Source organism: Gossypium hirsutum, chromosome A06, assembly GCF_007990345.1.
Source record: "Gossypium hirsutum isolate 1008001.06 chromosome A06, Gossypium_hirsutum_v2.1, whole genome shotgun sequence".
In the NCBI taxonomy this organism is placed as follows: domain Eukaryota; kingdom Viridiplantae; phylum Streptophyta; class Magnoliopsida; order Malvales; family Malvaceae; genus Gossypium; species Gossypium hirsutum.
This window is the reverse complement of record NC_053429.1, coordinates 20,348,881-20,358,367: the sequence shown is the minus strand read 5'-3', so window position 1 is coordinate 20,358,367 and position 9,487 is coordinate 20,348,881. Positions and strand designations below refer to the sequence as shown.

The 9,487-nt window shown below is 37.1% G+C and overlaps 1 non-coding gene across 1 annotated transcript; it reads left to right on the top strand.

Annotated features, from left to right (window-relative positions):
- The first annotated feature begins 8,809 nt into the window (after positions 1 to 8,809).
- Positions 8,810 to 8,916, top strand: LOC121231753 (small nucleolar RNA R71). Its single transcript, XR_005929808.1, has one exon. It is a non-coding gene; the product is annotated as a small nucleolar RNA R71 (small nucleolar RNA).
- The last annotated feature ends 571 nt before the right edge of the window (positions 8,917 to 9,487 follow it).

The following is a 9,487-nucleotide window of genomic DNA, read 5'->3' as shown; positions in this document are numbered from 1 at the left end:
ATTTAATTTTTATTGAAACGATGCCATTTTCACAAAGAAATCAATGATCATTTTTCTTTTTCGATAGCATTGCCTCCGATTTACCTGTTTTCTTTCTCAATCCGAAATTATACTGCAAAATCCTGTCCTTTTTCTTTCTCATGATTTTTCTTTGCTTTCTTTCTCATGTTTTTCCTTTAACTTCCTGGACTTCCGACGCCTCTCAGTTCTGCTCTAAAGATATACCATCCACATTATTTGATTTTTTGAAACCCTAAAATCCACTCTGCCCCCCTTTTCTCAGAGGCTATAACCGAGCAATCGACGCCTAGCCACTTTACCTAGCAGCCACTCACTCGCCAGCCTCCGTGAATTTTCTATTACATTTTAATTTGGGTAGTTCATATGTGCTTTTTTCATTAACTGACATGGAATTCAGATTTTTGGATTTAGATTATGAATTTGCATGCTTTCCTAACTATGGGTTGCTGCTGATGTCAATTTTATATAACTAGTTAGCTAGTATGTGAGGTTTTTCATGTTTTTTGGTTTGGTTAGCAACTATGAATTTTCTTATTTCTATAGAACTTTGTATTATTACCATAAACTACTGTCTTAATACCCTTATTCTTACCATATTGTAGCACATGCAAATGGTTAAATGAAAAAAGTTCTCCTATCTTACTACATATTAGACACAATATAGTTTGTATTTCCTTAATCCTTTTTTAATTTAACATTATGCATTACAAATGCAGCTTAATAGTTGAACCTAGATTTAGTTTTTGCATCCAGTTTTCAATTAATCATTGTTTTATAAGTATAGACAATAGCAACTAGTTGTCATGTCTAATCTAGGATTCACTTGAACCAAGAGAACCTTCATATGGCCGATGGTTTTATAAAAGCTGAGTCTTACTCCTATTTCTAATGATCACACGCATCCTAGTTCTAGTAAGTTCACAAGTAGCCTAGGGATCTTCATGAATATTGATCAATGGAGACACATCTAATAAGCAATTTATAAAAATAATCAACATAGGGTAAATTATTTTGTGAATTATATTACATATTTAAGCACCTTAAAAATGCAAGTAAATTATTGTGTGAATTATATTTTTATATATCCTCACACCATGTAATTTATATGTTAAAAGAAGTTGGTTTTTGTTATTTTCCATGTGTGTTTCTTGTGAAGCTCCCTCCCTTCTTTTAATATATGCTTTTAAATCTACTCTGTTATAAAATAGTCAGGAGATTTTGTTTAACAACATTCATGTATGCAGGAGTGCTCATCTTGTACACTTATTGTTGAAAACTTTGCAATGACTGATGGTCGCTAAACTAACTAACAAAATTCGACTAAGGCAAGCGCATCATCGAACAGTAGTATAGTTATGGTGAGACCGGGAATATCGCATCCATGAAGACTAAAAGTACTAGTAATTACTATCTTTTTTATTATCTAACCTAAGAATTAAAGGATGTTTTTAAACTAAAACTAATTATCTAATTAACTAAGATTACGACAGAGATTAAAGTTGGAAAATACTTTTTAGAAAAACCGATGGAGAAGACAATACCCAAGGAAGAATTCACCTAGACTTCACTTATTACTTTTGAATTAGACAATTTATTCACTTGACTTAATTCGTAGAAATCCCTAGTTTATGTTATTATCTCTCTCGAGACTAAAAACAACTGACTCTAGATTGATTAATCGAAATATCTTTCTAATTAAAACCCCTATTATCGTATTAACTTGATCTATGGATTCCCTTATTAGATTTGACTCTAATCTGGCAGATTTATGTCATCCTATCTCTAGGATTGCATGCAACTCCGCTTAATTATGAATGATCTACTCTTAAATAGGGACTTTTGCTCCACTGAATAAGCACATGAAAAACCTAAATTAATATCCTGGAATATTAAAGCAAGAATTAGAACTCACAATTAAGAATAAGAACAAGTATTTATCATATAATTCAAATAGTAATAAGATTCGTCTTAGGTTTTATCTCCCTTAGGTATTTAGGGAGTTTAGTTCATAATAATGGAAAACATCTCAAAATTGGGAAAACAACAAAACATAAAGAAACCAAAGAACTTCTAAGGAAATTGAATAGAGATCTTCAGTCTTGAAGTAGATCCTGCTTCTGAGTTGATTCCGATGGCTATCCTTGAGTATTTTCTGCCTTCTACTCTGCATCCCCCTTTTAATCCTCTTCTAGGGTGTTTATATAGCCTTTGGAATGCTTTAAAACCCTCAAAATTAACCTTTTTCGAGTAGAATTAGACTTGGGCTCGACAGGGACATGGTCGTGTGGCACGCCCATGTTAATGTGCTCAAGCTGTTTGTAATTCTGAGTTGGTTTTTAGCCGACTCACCCATTACATACGGGCGTGTAGCCTGCCCGTGTGCCTCACACGGGCGTGTGGCTTATCCGTGTGGAAGTGCTTAGGCAGTGTGAAACACAGAATTAGGCCTATTTTGTCCATTTTTGGCCCGTTTCTTACTCTTTTTGCCTTCGTATGCTCACATAAGTATAAAACATAAATTTAAGGGATTAGGAGCATCGAATTCAATGAAACTAAGGAAAAAAATCATCTATAAATATGTTAAACATGGGGTAAAAAATATGTATATATTATGGTTTATCAAATATCCCCACACTTAAGCATTTGCTTGTCCTCAAGCAAAATCCTCAACTCTCAATTAAAATAAATCCTTCTCGACTTATAATTCTCATCAATAATGTTTCAAAGTAATTCACAGATAATCACATATTGAGAATTCTACTTAAAGGACATCAAAGTTTCAAACAATCCAAGTTGAGCATTTCTATCATAAAATCATAGGTATCCCCCTTTATCTAAGTAATCACCTTTAGTTCCAAATTGACAAGAGTTGACATCCTTACTAAAGATTCACTCAAATCACTCGAAGTATTTAAGGTTCAATAATTAAGCACTCAATAGTCAAAAATGAAAAGTTATTACCATAGGCTTGCATGAAAATCAAATCTCCACCACTATAATTGAGATGATACACGAATTAAAAGGTCTTTAACAGGGTTGTAATGGGGCTTGGGTAAAAGGTGTGGATAGATTCTAAAAAAAAGGGTTAGAATCGAGATTAATTTAATAAGTTACAAAACTTAGAATATTAAAGCAAATTACTGAATTAAAAATAAGTGCCAAAATTAAAGCTATCTAGAACTAATGAAGTGAGCTTTTTCTTACTATAATAATTTTAACTTATCCAAGCTCTTTATAATATGACAATAAATATACGAGTTTTTTTTAAGAACAAGTACAAGTACAAAAATGGAAAGTACATTATAAGGAATAATTCAGCAACTGAAATGTACGAACATAGTTCGGTAACTAATCAAATCAAATCTAGAAAAACAGGGAATCAATAAAAAGGGAAATTCTTAACGAATCAAAAAGGGTTAAGTTGTGGGTTAGCATTAAGGGGAAAATCAAGAAACAATGGTTAAGGCTCAAATGGGTTCACTAGGAGTCAATTATGTAGGTAAGCTTTTTGTGGAGTAAATGGGTTAAAACCTAAGTGCCTTTATCATTTTAATATATCAAATCAAAGGTGTGGTCTCGATATGTATAATAGATGCAAGTTCTAGAGTAGCAAATTAATGTTGACACACTTATAAATAAGATCAGTGAGCAAGAAAGATATATGCTCTAAAAGACTAAAAAATCTCATGAAAATTATGGGTATTTGATGTCAATCCTGTGAATTCAAAACTTCAAGATAATACCTCAATTCAGGGAAATAACCTAGCAATTTTAATTCTCAAAAGTCAACTTATCATGCTTGATTCTCTAATGCCTTTAAAGTTTAAACAATCAATGCATAATTCCCTATGATTAAATTTAAACATATTAATAAATATCATAAATAAATCAGAATTCACTCTAATAATAATATGAGAAAATTATTTGAGAACAAGATAAAAATTCAAGGACACTTAAGATGTACATTGTCCTCAATGTACGAAGATAGATAATAATTATATAACCATAATATCAGAAGAGAGGGAGAGAAGCGAAACTGCCCTAAATTTTGGATGAAATCCTTGGAATAGTGAAAGCTAGAGTTGTAGATAAGGCTAATGAAAGGCATGATTCTAAGTTACTAATAAGAAAATAAACACAACTGTGGAAGAAAATTAAGGGATTACTTGATAATAACCATAAAGATAAACATAATTCAAAATATAAAACATAAGTCTTAAGAAAAAAAAAGAAATAAAATAAATGGACTCAAAAGTCCGCATCGAAAGATGAATCTTGAGGTGGTGGTGATGGAGGTGTGATGAGGAAATGCTGGCAAATCTGTTGCAGAGTCTCTTTGATACTGTTGAACTTCGCAAAACACTGTTGCTTGAAGTGAGTGAGTCGCTCGGATAAATCGGTCAAAGTGGCAGCAGGAGGTCGATGACTCGATGGTGGCGGTGGGTGTGGGTCCTCATGAGGTGGAGGGACATCATCAGTAATATCATCTGGCTCATCCTAGTCATCAGAGTGAACATGTATGTACTGAGGAGGGTCGAATCCACGGTGTCGTTCTATCATCCTCATGTGGATCATACTAGAAATTTCCTGAGGAGCCATCTAGCCTACTAGTGTGAGTGTCAATGACATCTTTGGAGTGTCGAAGAGGCTGAAGTGTCGAGCGAGACGAGTTACGTAGGGACCAAGACAGATGGGACCCCTCCTATGGCGGTCCTTTTGATGGCGAAAAGCAAGCGCTATGAAGTATGCCAAATCAAAGATGTGACCAGTCGCCATGCTCCAAAGATAGTATGCGTCAGTAGTGCTTACAACTCCTGTACTCTCTCCCTGCCAGTCAACGTGTGAGTTAATAAGGCGTGGATGTATCGTAAAGCCAAAGAAAGAGATGTCGCCTTTGAGCGACTCGCGTCATAACAAATTTGACTACCTGTGAGATCAGTCCAACAGTACGAAGATGAGTGATAGATATGACGGTGGAGGCGAAGAAAGTTATTGGAACCTATAAACTCATTAGTGTAGATGCCCAAAGCTGTACCAAACTCAGGGACGCTCATATGTCACACTAAGCAGCCAAGTCAGAAAGTGATAGTACCGGCCTCGTCATGGGTAGTCATCACTTGCTGTAGATGGAAAGTAGTGTAAAACTCCAAGGTAAGCTCTGAATAAGTGGGCTCGATAATTACAAAGAACCGTTTCCACGGGGCAGTGGTAATAAAAGCACGAACCTCATTAGCTAATCTGACCTGTTCCAATGCGGTCCAATCTATGCAGCGACCCACTTCTAGCAGTCTCACGCGCAAAAGTTGAAACAAGTCGTCCTGTGGCCCTGACGAGAATTGAAGCAGTGGATGACGAGCTTCAGTTGAGGCGCTCGAGGAGGTTGCACCGGGACCCTTCTGTTTTTTCGAAGCTGGGACGACAGTCTTCTTGCCTTGTGTGTTCGTCGTTATAAGCCTGCAAGAGTAAAAGAATCCAAATGAGAAAACAACTAGACAATAAAATAGCAAGTAAATAATGAATAACAATGTAAACAAATTATGGATCTAAATAAGTAGTTGCTAATTAAATCTTCAACTATATTTAAAGGATGATAATGAGTGATGAAGTAATCAAAAGAACGAATAGTAGACTATACGATTTGGCAGGAGACAGATATGACTAACATGATAAACTAAATATGGAGCTTCTAAGAGAATAGCAGCAGTAATTTAGACTTAATAGAATTAACCTAAACTAATCTGCAGCAGCATAAACATCAACTCAACGGCATGATAAAGCAAAACTAAATTAAAGAGAAAAACCTAGATAAAAGATAAATATGAATAAATAAAATGCATAACATAATAATAATTCTAATAATAATAATAAAACAAGAGATAAAAAATAATAAGGGACGAACGGTGATAGTGATGGTGGTTGGAGTGTCACGGGTTGACGGCGAAACGGTGGGGGTCTAATTGGGGCTAGATTTGTGAGGGTGAGAGGAAGAAGAGTCGGGCGAGGGGGTCTGGTTTGAAGGGGGTTTGGGTTTTGTGCACAAGGGGGAGGTGAAGGGGAAGATGCGTACGTGGGATAAAGGGAGAAGGGAGCGTTGGCCAGCGGTAATGGTGGCCGGAATAGGGGACAGATGGTGAGAAGCTGTGACGGTTAGGGTTTGGGGGAAAGATTGAAGAAGAAGAAGATAAAAATAAAGTTAGGGTTGGGCGTTTTAAAGGGGACACGGTCGTGCGAGGCCTGTGTTGGGCCACACGGCCGTGTCACACGCCCGTGTGGATAGAGTTTAGCCCATGTTTGTCACGAAAATTTAATGCCCATTCGTCACACGGCCTGGGACACGCCCGTGTGCCTAGGTCATGTGGTTCACATGGTCGTATCGCACGGTCGTAGGCAATATTGTTCGCTTCTCCCATGTCCGTGTGGTTTCCCACACGCCCGTGTGTCTGAACACACGACCGTGTGCCTTGCCCGTGTAGCTCCCTGACTTATTTAAAATTTGAAAATTTAGCTCCAGTTTTCACACGACCTGAGACACACCCGTGTGCCCAGCACACGACCGTGTCGCACGCTCGTGTGGCCTCTTTTAGCCCATGTCTGTTGATTTTAAGTGAATTAAGCCCTGTTTCTACACGGCTAAGGACACGCCCGTGTGTCCAGGCCGTGTGGGTCACTGTTCCTACATAAAAACACAAAAAATAGAAAAAATAAACGGGTTAGTGGTGTTAGTGCTCAGGTTGCTTCCCGAGAAGCGCTTATTTAAAGTCTAAGCTCGAGTTGTCTCAATTTCGTGTGGTCATGGTGGCTTAAGGAGTTGAAACTCCTCACCTTTGCTATCAAATCTATCAAAATAAGGTCTGAGTCGAGTATTTTTTACCTTGAAAGTTTCGAATTCAGTATGTGTTACCTCGACTGTACCATGTGGGAAGATATTTGGTATCGTGAGGGGGTTGCTCCGTTTGTATTGTGCTCAGAAGTAGCAATTCGAGGGTTCTTTTCATCTAATAATACTTTGTCCCTAACCTTAAATTACTTTATTTCATTCCTACGCTCATCATGGCGTAGCTTTGATTCCTTGTGTACTTTTGGTTTCTCCTTGACATGTGTCCGCCATTCATCTAGTTCATCAATTTGTAATCTTCGTTCCTCATGACTCGTTCTTTTTTGTCACATGGACTAGGATGTGGCTCTATCACGTTCTTCCTAGGGGTTTCTTGAAAAGAAGTTTAAGCCAAAATGCTATTTATATCAATAGAACTTGTATAGCTACTTTGCTTACTAGATGATTTAGTCGAATCACGAGCTTGGAGAGTAATCGTGTCATCACCTACACGAAGTATCAATTCACCTGTGCCAACATCAATGATCGTTCTAGCCGTTGCTAAAAAGGGCCTTCTGAAAATTAAAGGTATGTCAGTATCTTCGTCCATGTCTAGAACAACAAAGTCAACTTGGAATATAAATTTATCAATTTTGACAAGCACGTCTTTAATATTACCCTTAGGAAATCTAATTGTTTTATCTGCCAATTGAATGCTCATCCTAGTTTGTTTGGGTTTCCCAAGTCCTAGTTGTTTAAACATTTTATAGGGCATGACATTAATACTTGCCTCTAAATCAGCCAAAGCATTGTTAACAGTTAAACTACCAATTAAGTAAGGAATCGTAAAACTCCCTAGATCCTTCAACTTGTTGGGTAGCCTATTCTGTAGAATGGCTGAGCAAACTGTGTTTATTTCCACATGCGACGTATCATCTAACCTACATTTATTAACCAAGATCTCCTTTAAAAATTTCACTGCGTTTGACATCTGCGAAAAAGCTTCAATAAACGGTAAGTTAATATGTAATTTTTTTTAATAATCTAAGGAATTTATAGAATTGTTCGTCCGTGTGGTCTTTCTTTGTCGCATTGGGGTATGGCACACGAGGTTTATACTCTTTGCTTACCAGTTTCTATTTATTATTGCTTACATCAACCTTACCTTAATCTACCACATTGTCTTGCCTCGGTTTCGGTTCATCTTCAACTAACCCTTCATCATTGTGCACAGTAATGGCATGAAGTTGCTCCATTGGGTTGGTTTCAGTGTTACTTGGTAGACCACCTTGTGGTCATTCAGAGATCAACTTAGCAAGCTGCCCTGTTTGAGTTTGAAGACCTTAAATCGACGCTTGTTGATTCTTTAGTGCAGTTTCGGTGTTTTGAAAATAGGTTTCTGCCACTGAAATAAACTTTGTCATTATCTCCTCAAGGTTCGGCTTTTTCTCTTGCTGGTAAGGTTGTTGTTGGAAGCCTGGAAGAGGTGGTGGTTTCTGATTTCCTTGGCCTCCCCATGAGAAATTTGGGTGGTTCCTCCAACCTGCATTGTAAGTGTTACTGTAAGGATTATGTTGAGGTCGAGGATTATAACCCATATAATTCATTTTCTCATTCTCCATGTTGGGGCCGTAGGGTGGATATTCTGGATTGCTCGTTCCACCTCCACTTGCATCGCACTACATTACTAGATGAACCTGTGTAGAACCAAGTAAACCATCAATTTTTCTATTAAAAATTTCTACCTAATTTGAAAGTATAGCAACCTAATCGACGTTAAAAACGCTGGCTGCTTTTGTCAGATTTGTCCTCATGACTTGCCACTGATAATTATTCAGTGACATCTCTTCTATGAACTCATAAGCTTTTTCAGGTGTCTTATTATTGATGGTTCCACCGGCAGCTGCGTTGATCATTTGTCTAGTTAAGGGATTCAAACCATTGTGGAAAGTTTGAACTTGTAGCCAAAGAGGCAACCCATGGTGAGGACACCTTCTCAATAGATCCTTGTATCTCTCCCATACATCATCAAGTGTTTCTAAATCCATCTACACAAAAGAAGAGATATAATTCCTTAATTTAGTCGTTTTAGCCGACGAAAAATATTTAAGTAAAAAATTTTCGGTCATTTGTTCCCAAGTGGTGATTGACCCTCAAGGTAACAAGTTCAACCACTCTTTAGCTTTATTCTTTAATGAAAAGGGAAATAACTGAAGGTGAATGGCATAATCAGAAACACCATTGATCTTAAAAGTATCGCATAATTTCAGGAAATTTGCTAAATGAGTGTTTGGATCTTCGCCCTGTAAACCATCAAACTGAACAAACTGTTGTATCATTTGAATCGTGTTAGGTTTCAGTTCAAAATTATTTACAGCAACAGTAGGCTTGACTATACTCGATTCAGTTCCTATTAAAGTATGAGGAGCGGAATTCTGATCTATTGGATTTGCAGCAACCACATGAGGTAGCAGATTATTTTGATTTTCAGCCATCTCCTTGATATTAGTGTGAATATCTCCTTCTCGCTCTTCCTCTATGTATTGTATGTAACACCCTGATTTTGGGCCTAGTCGGAGCAGTGGTTTTAGGACCACAAATCCGATGATGAAAATTTTATTTTTTATTATATGTTTATGGTCTACGATTTCA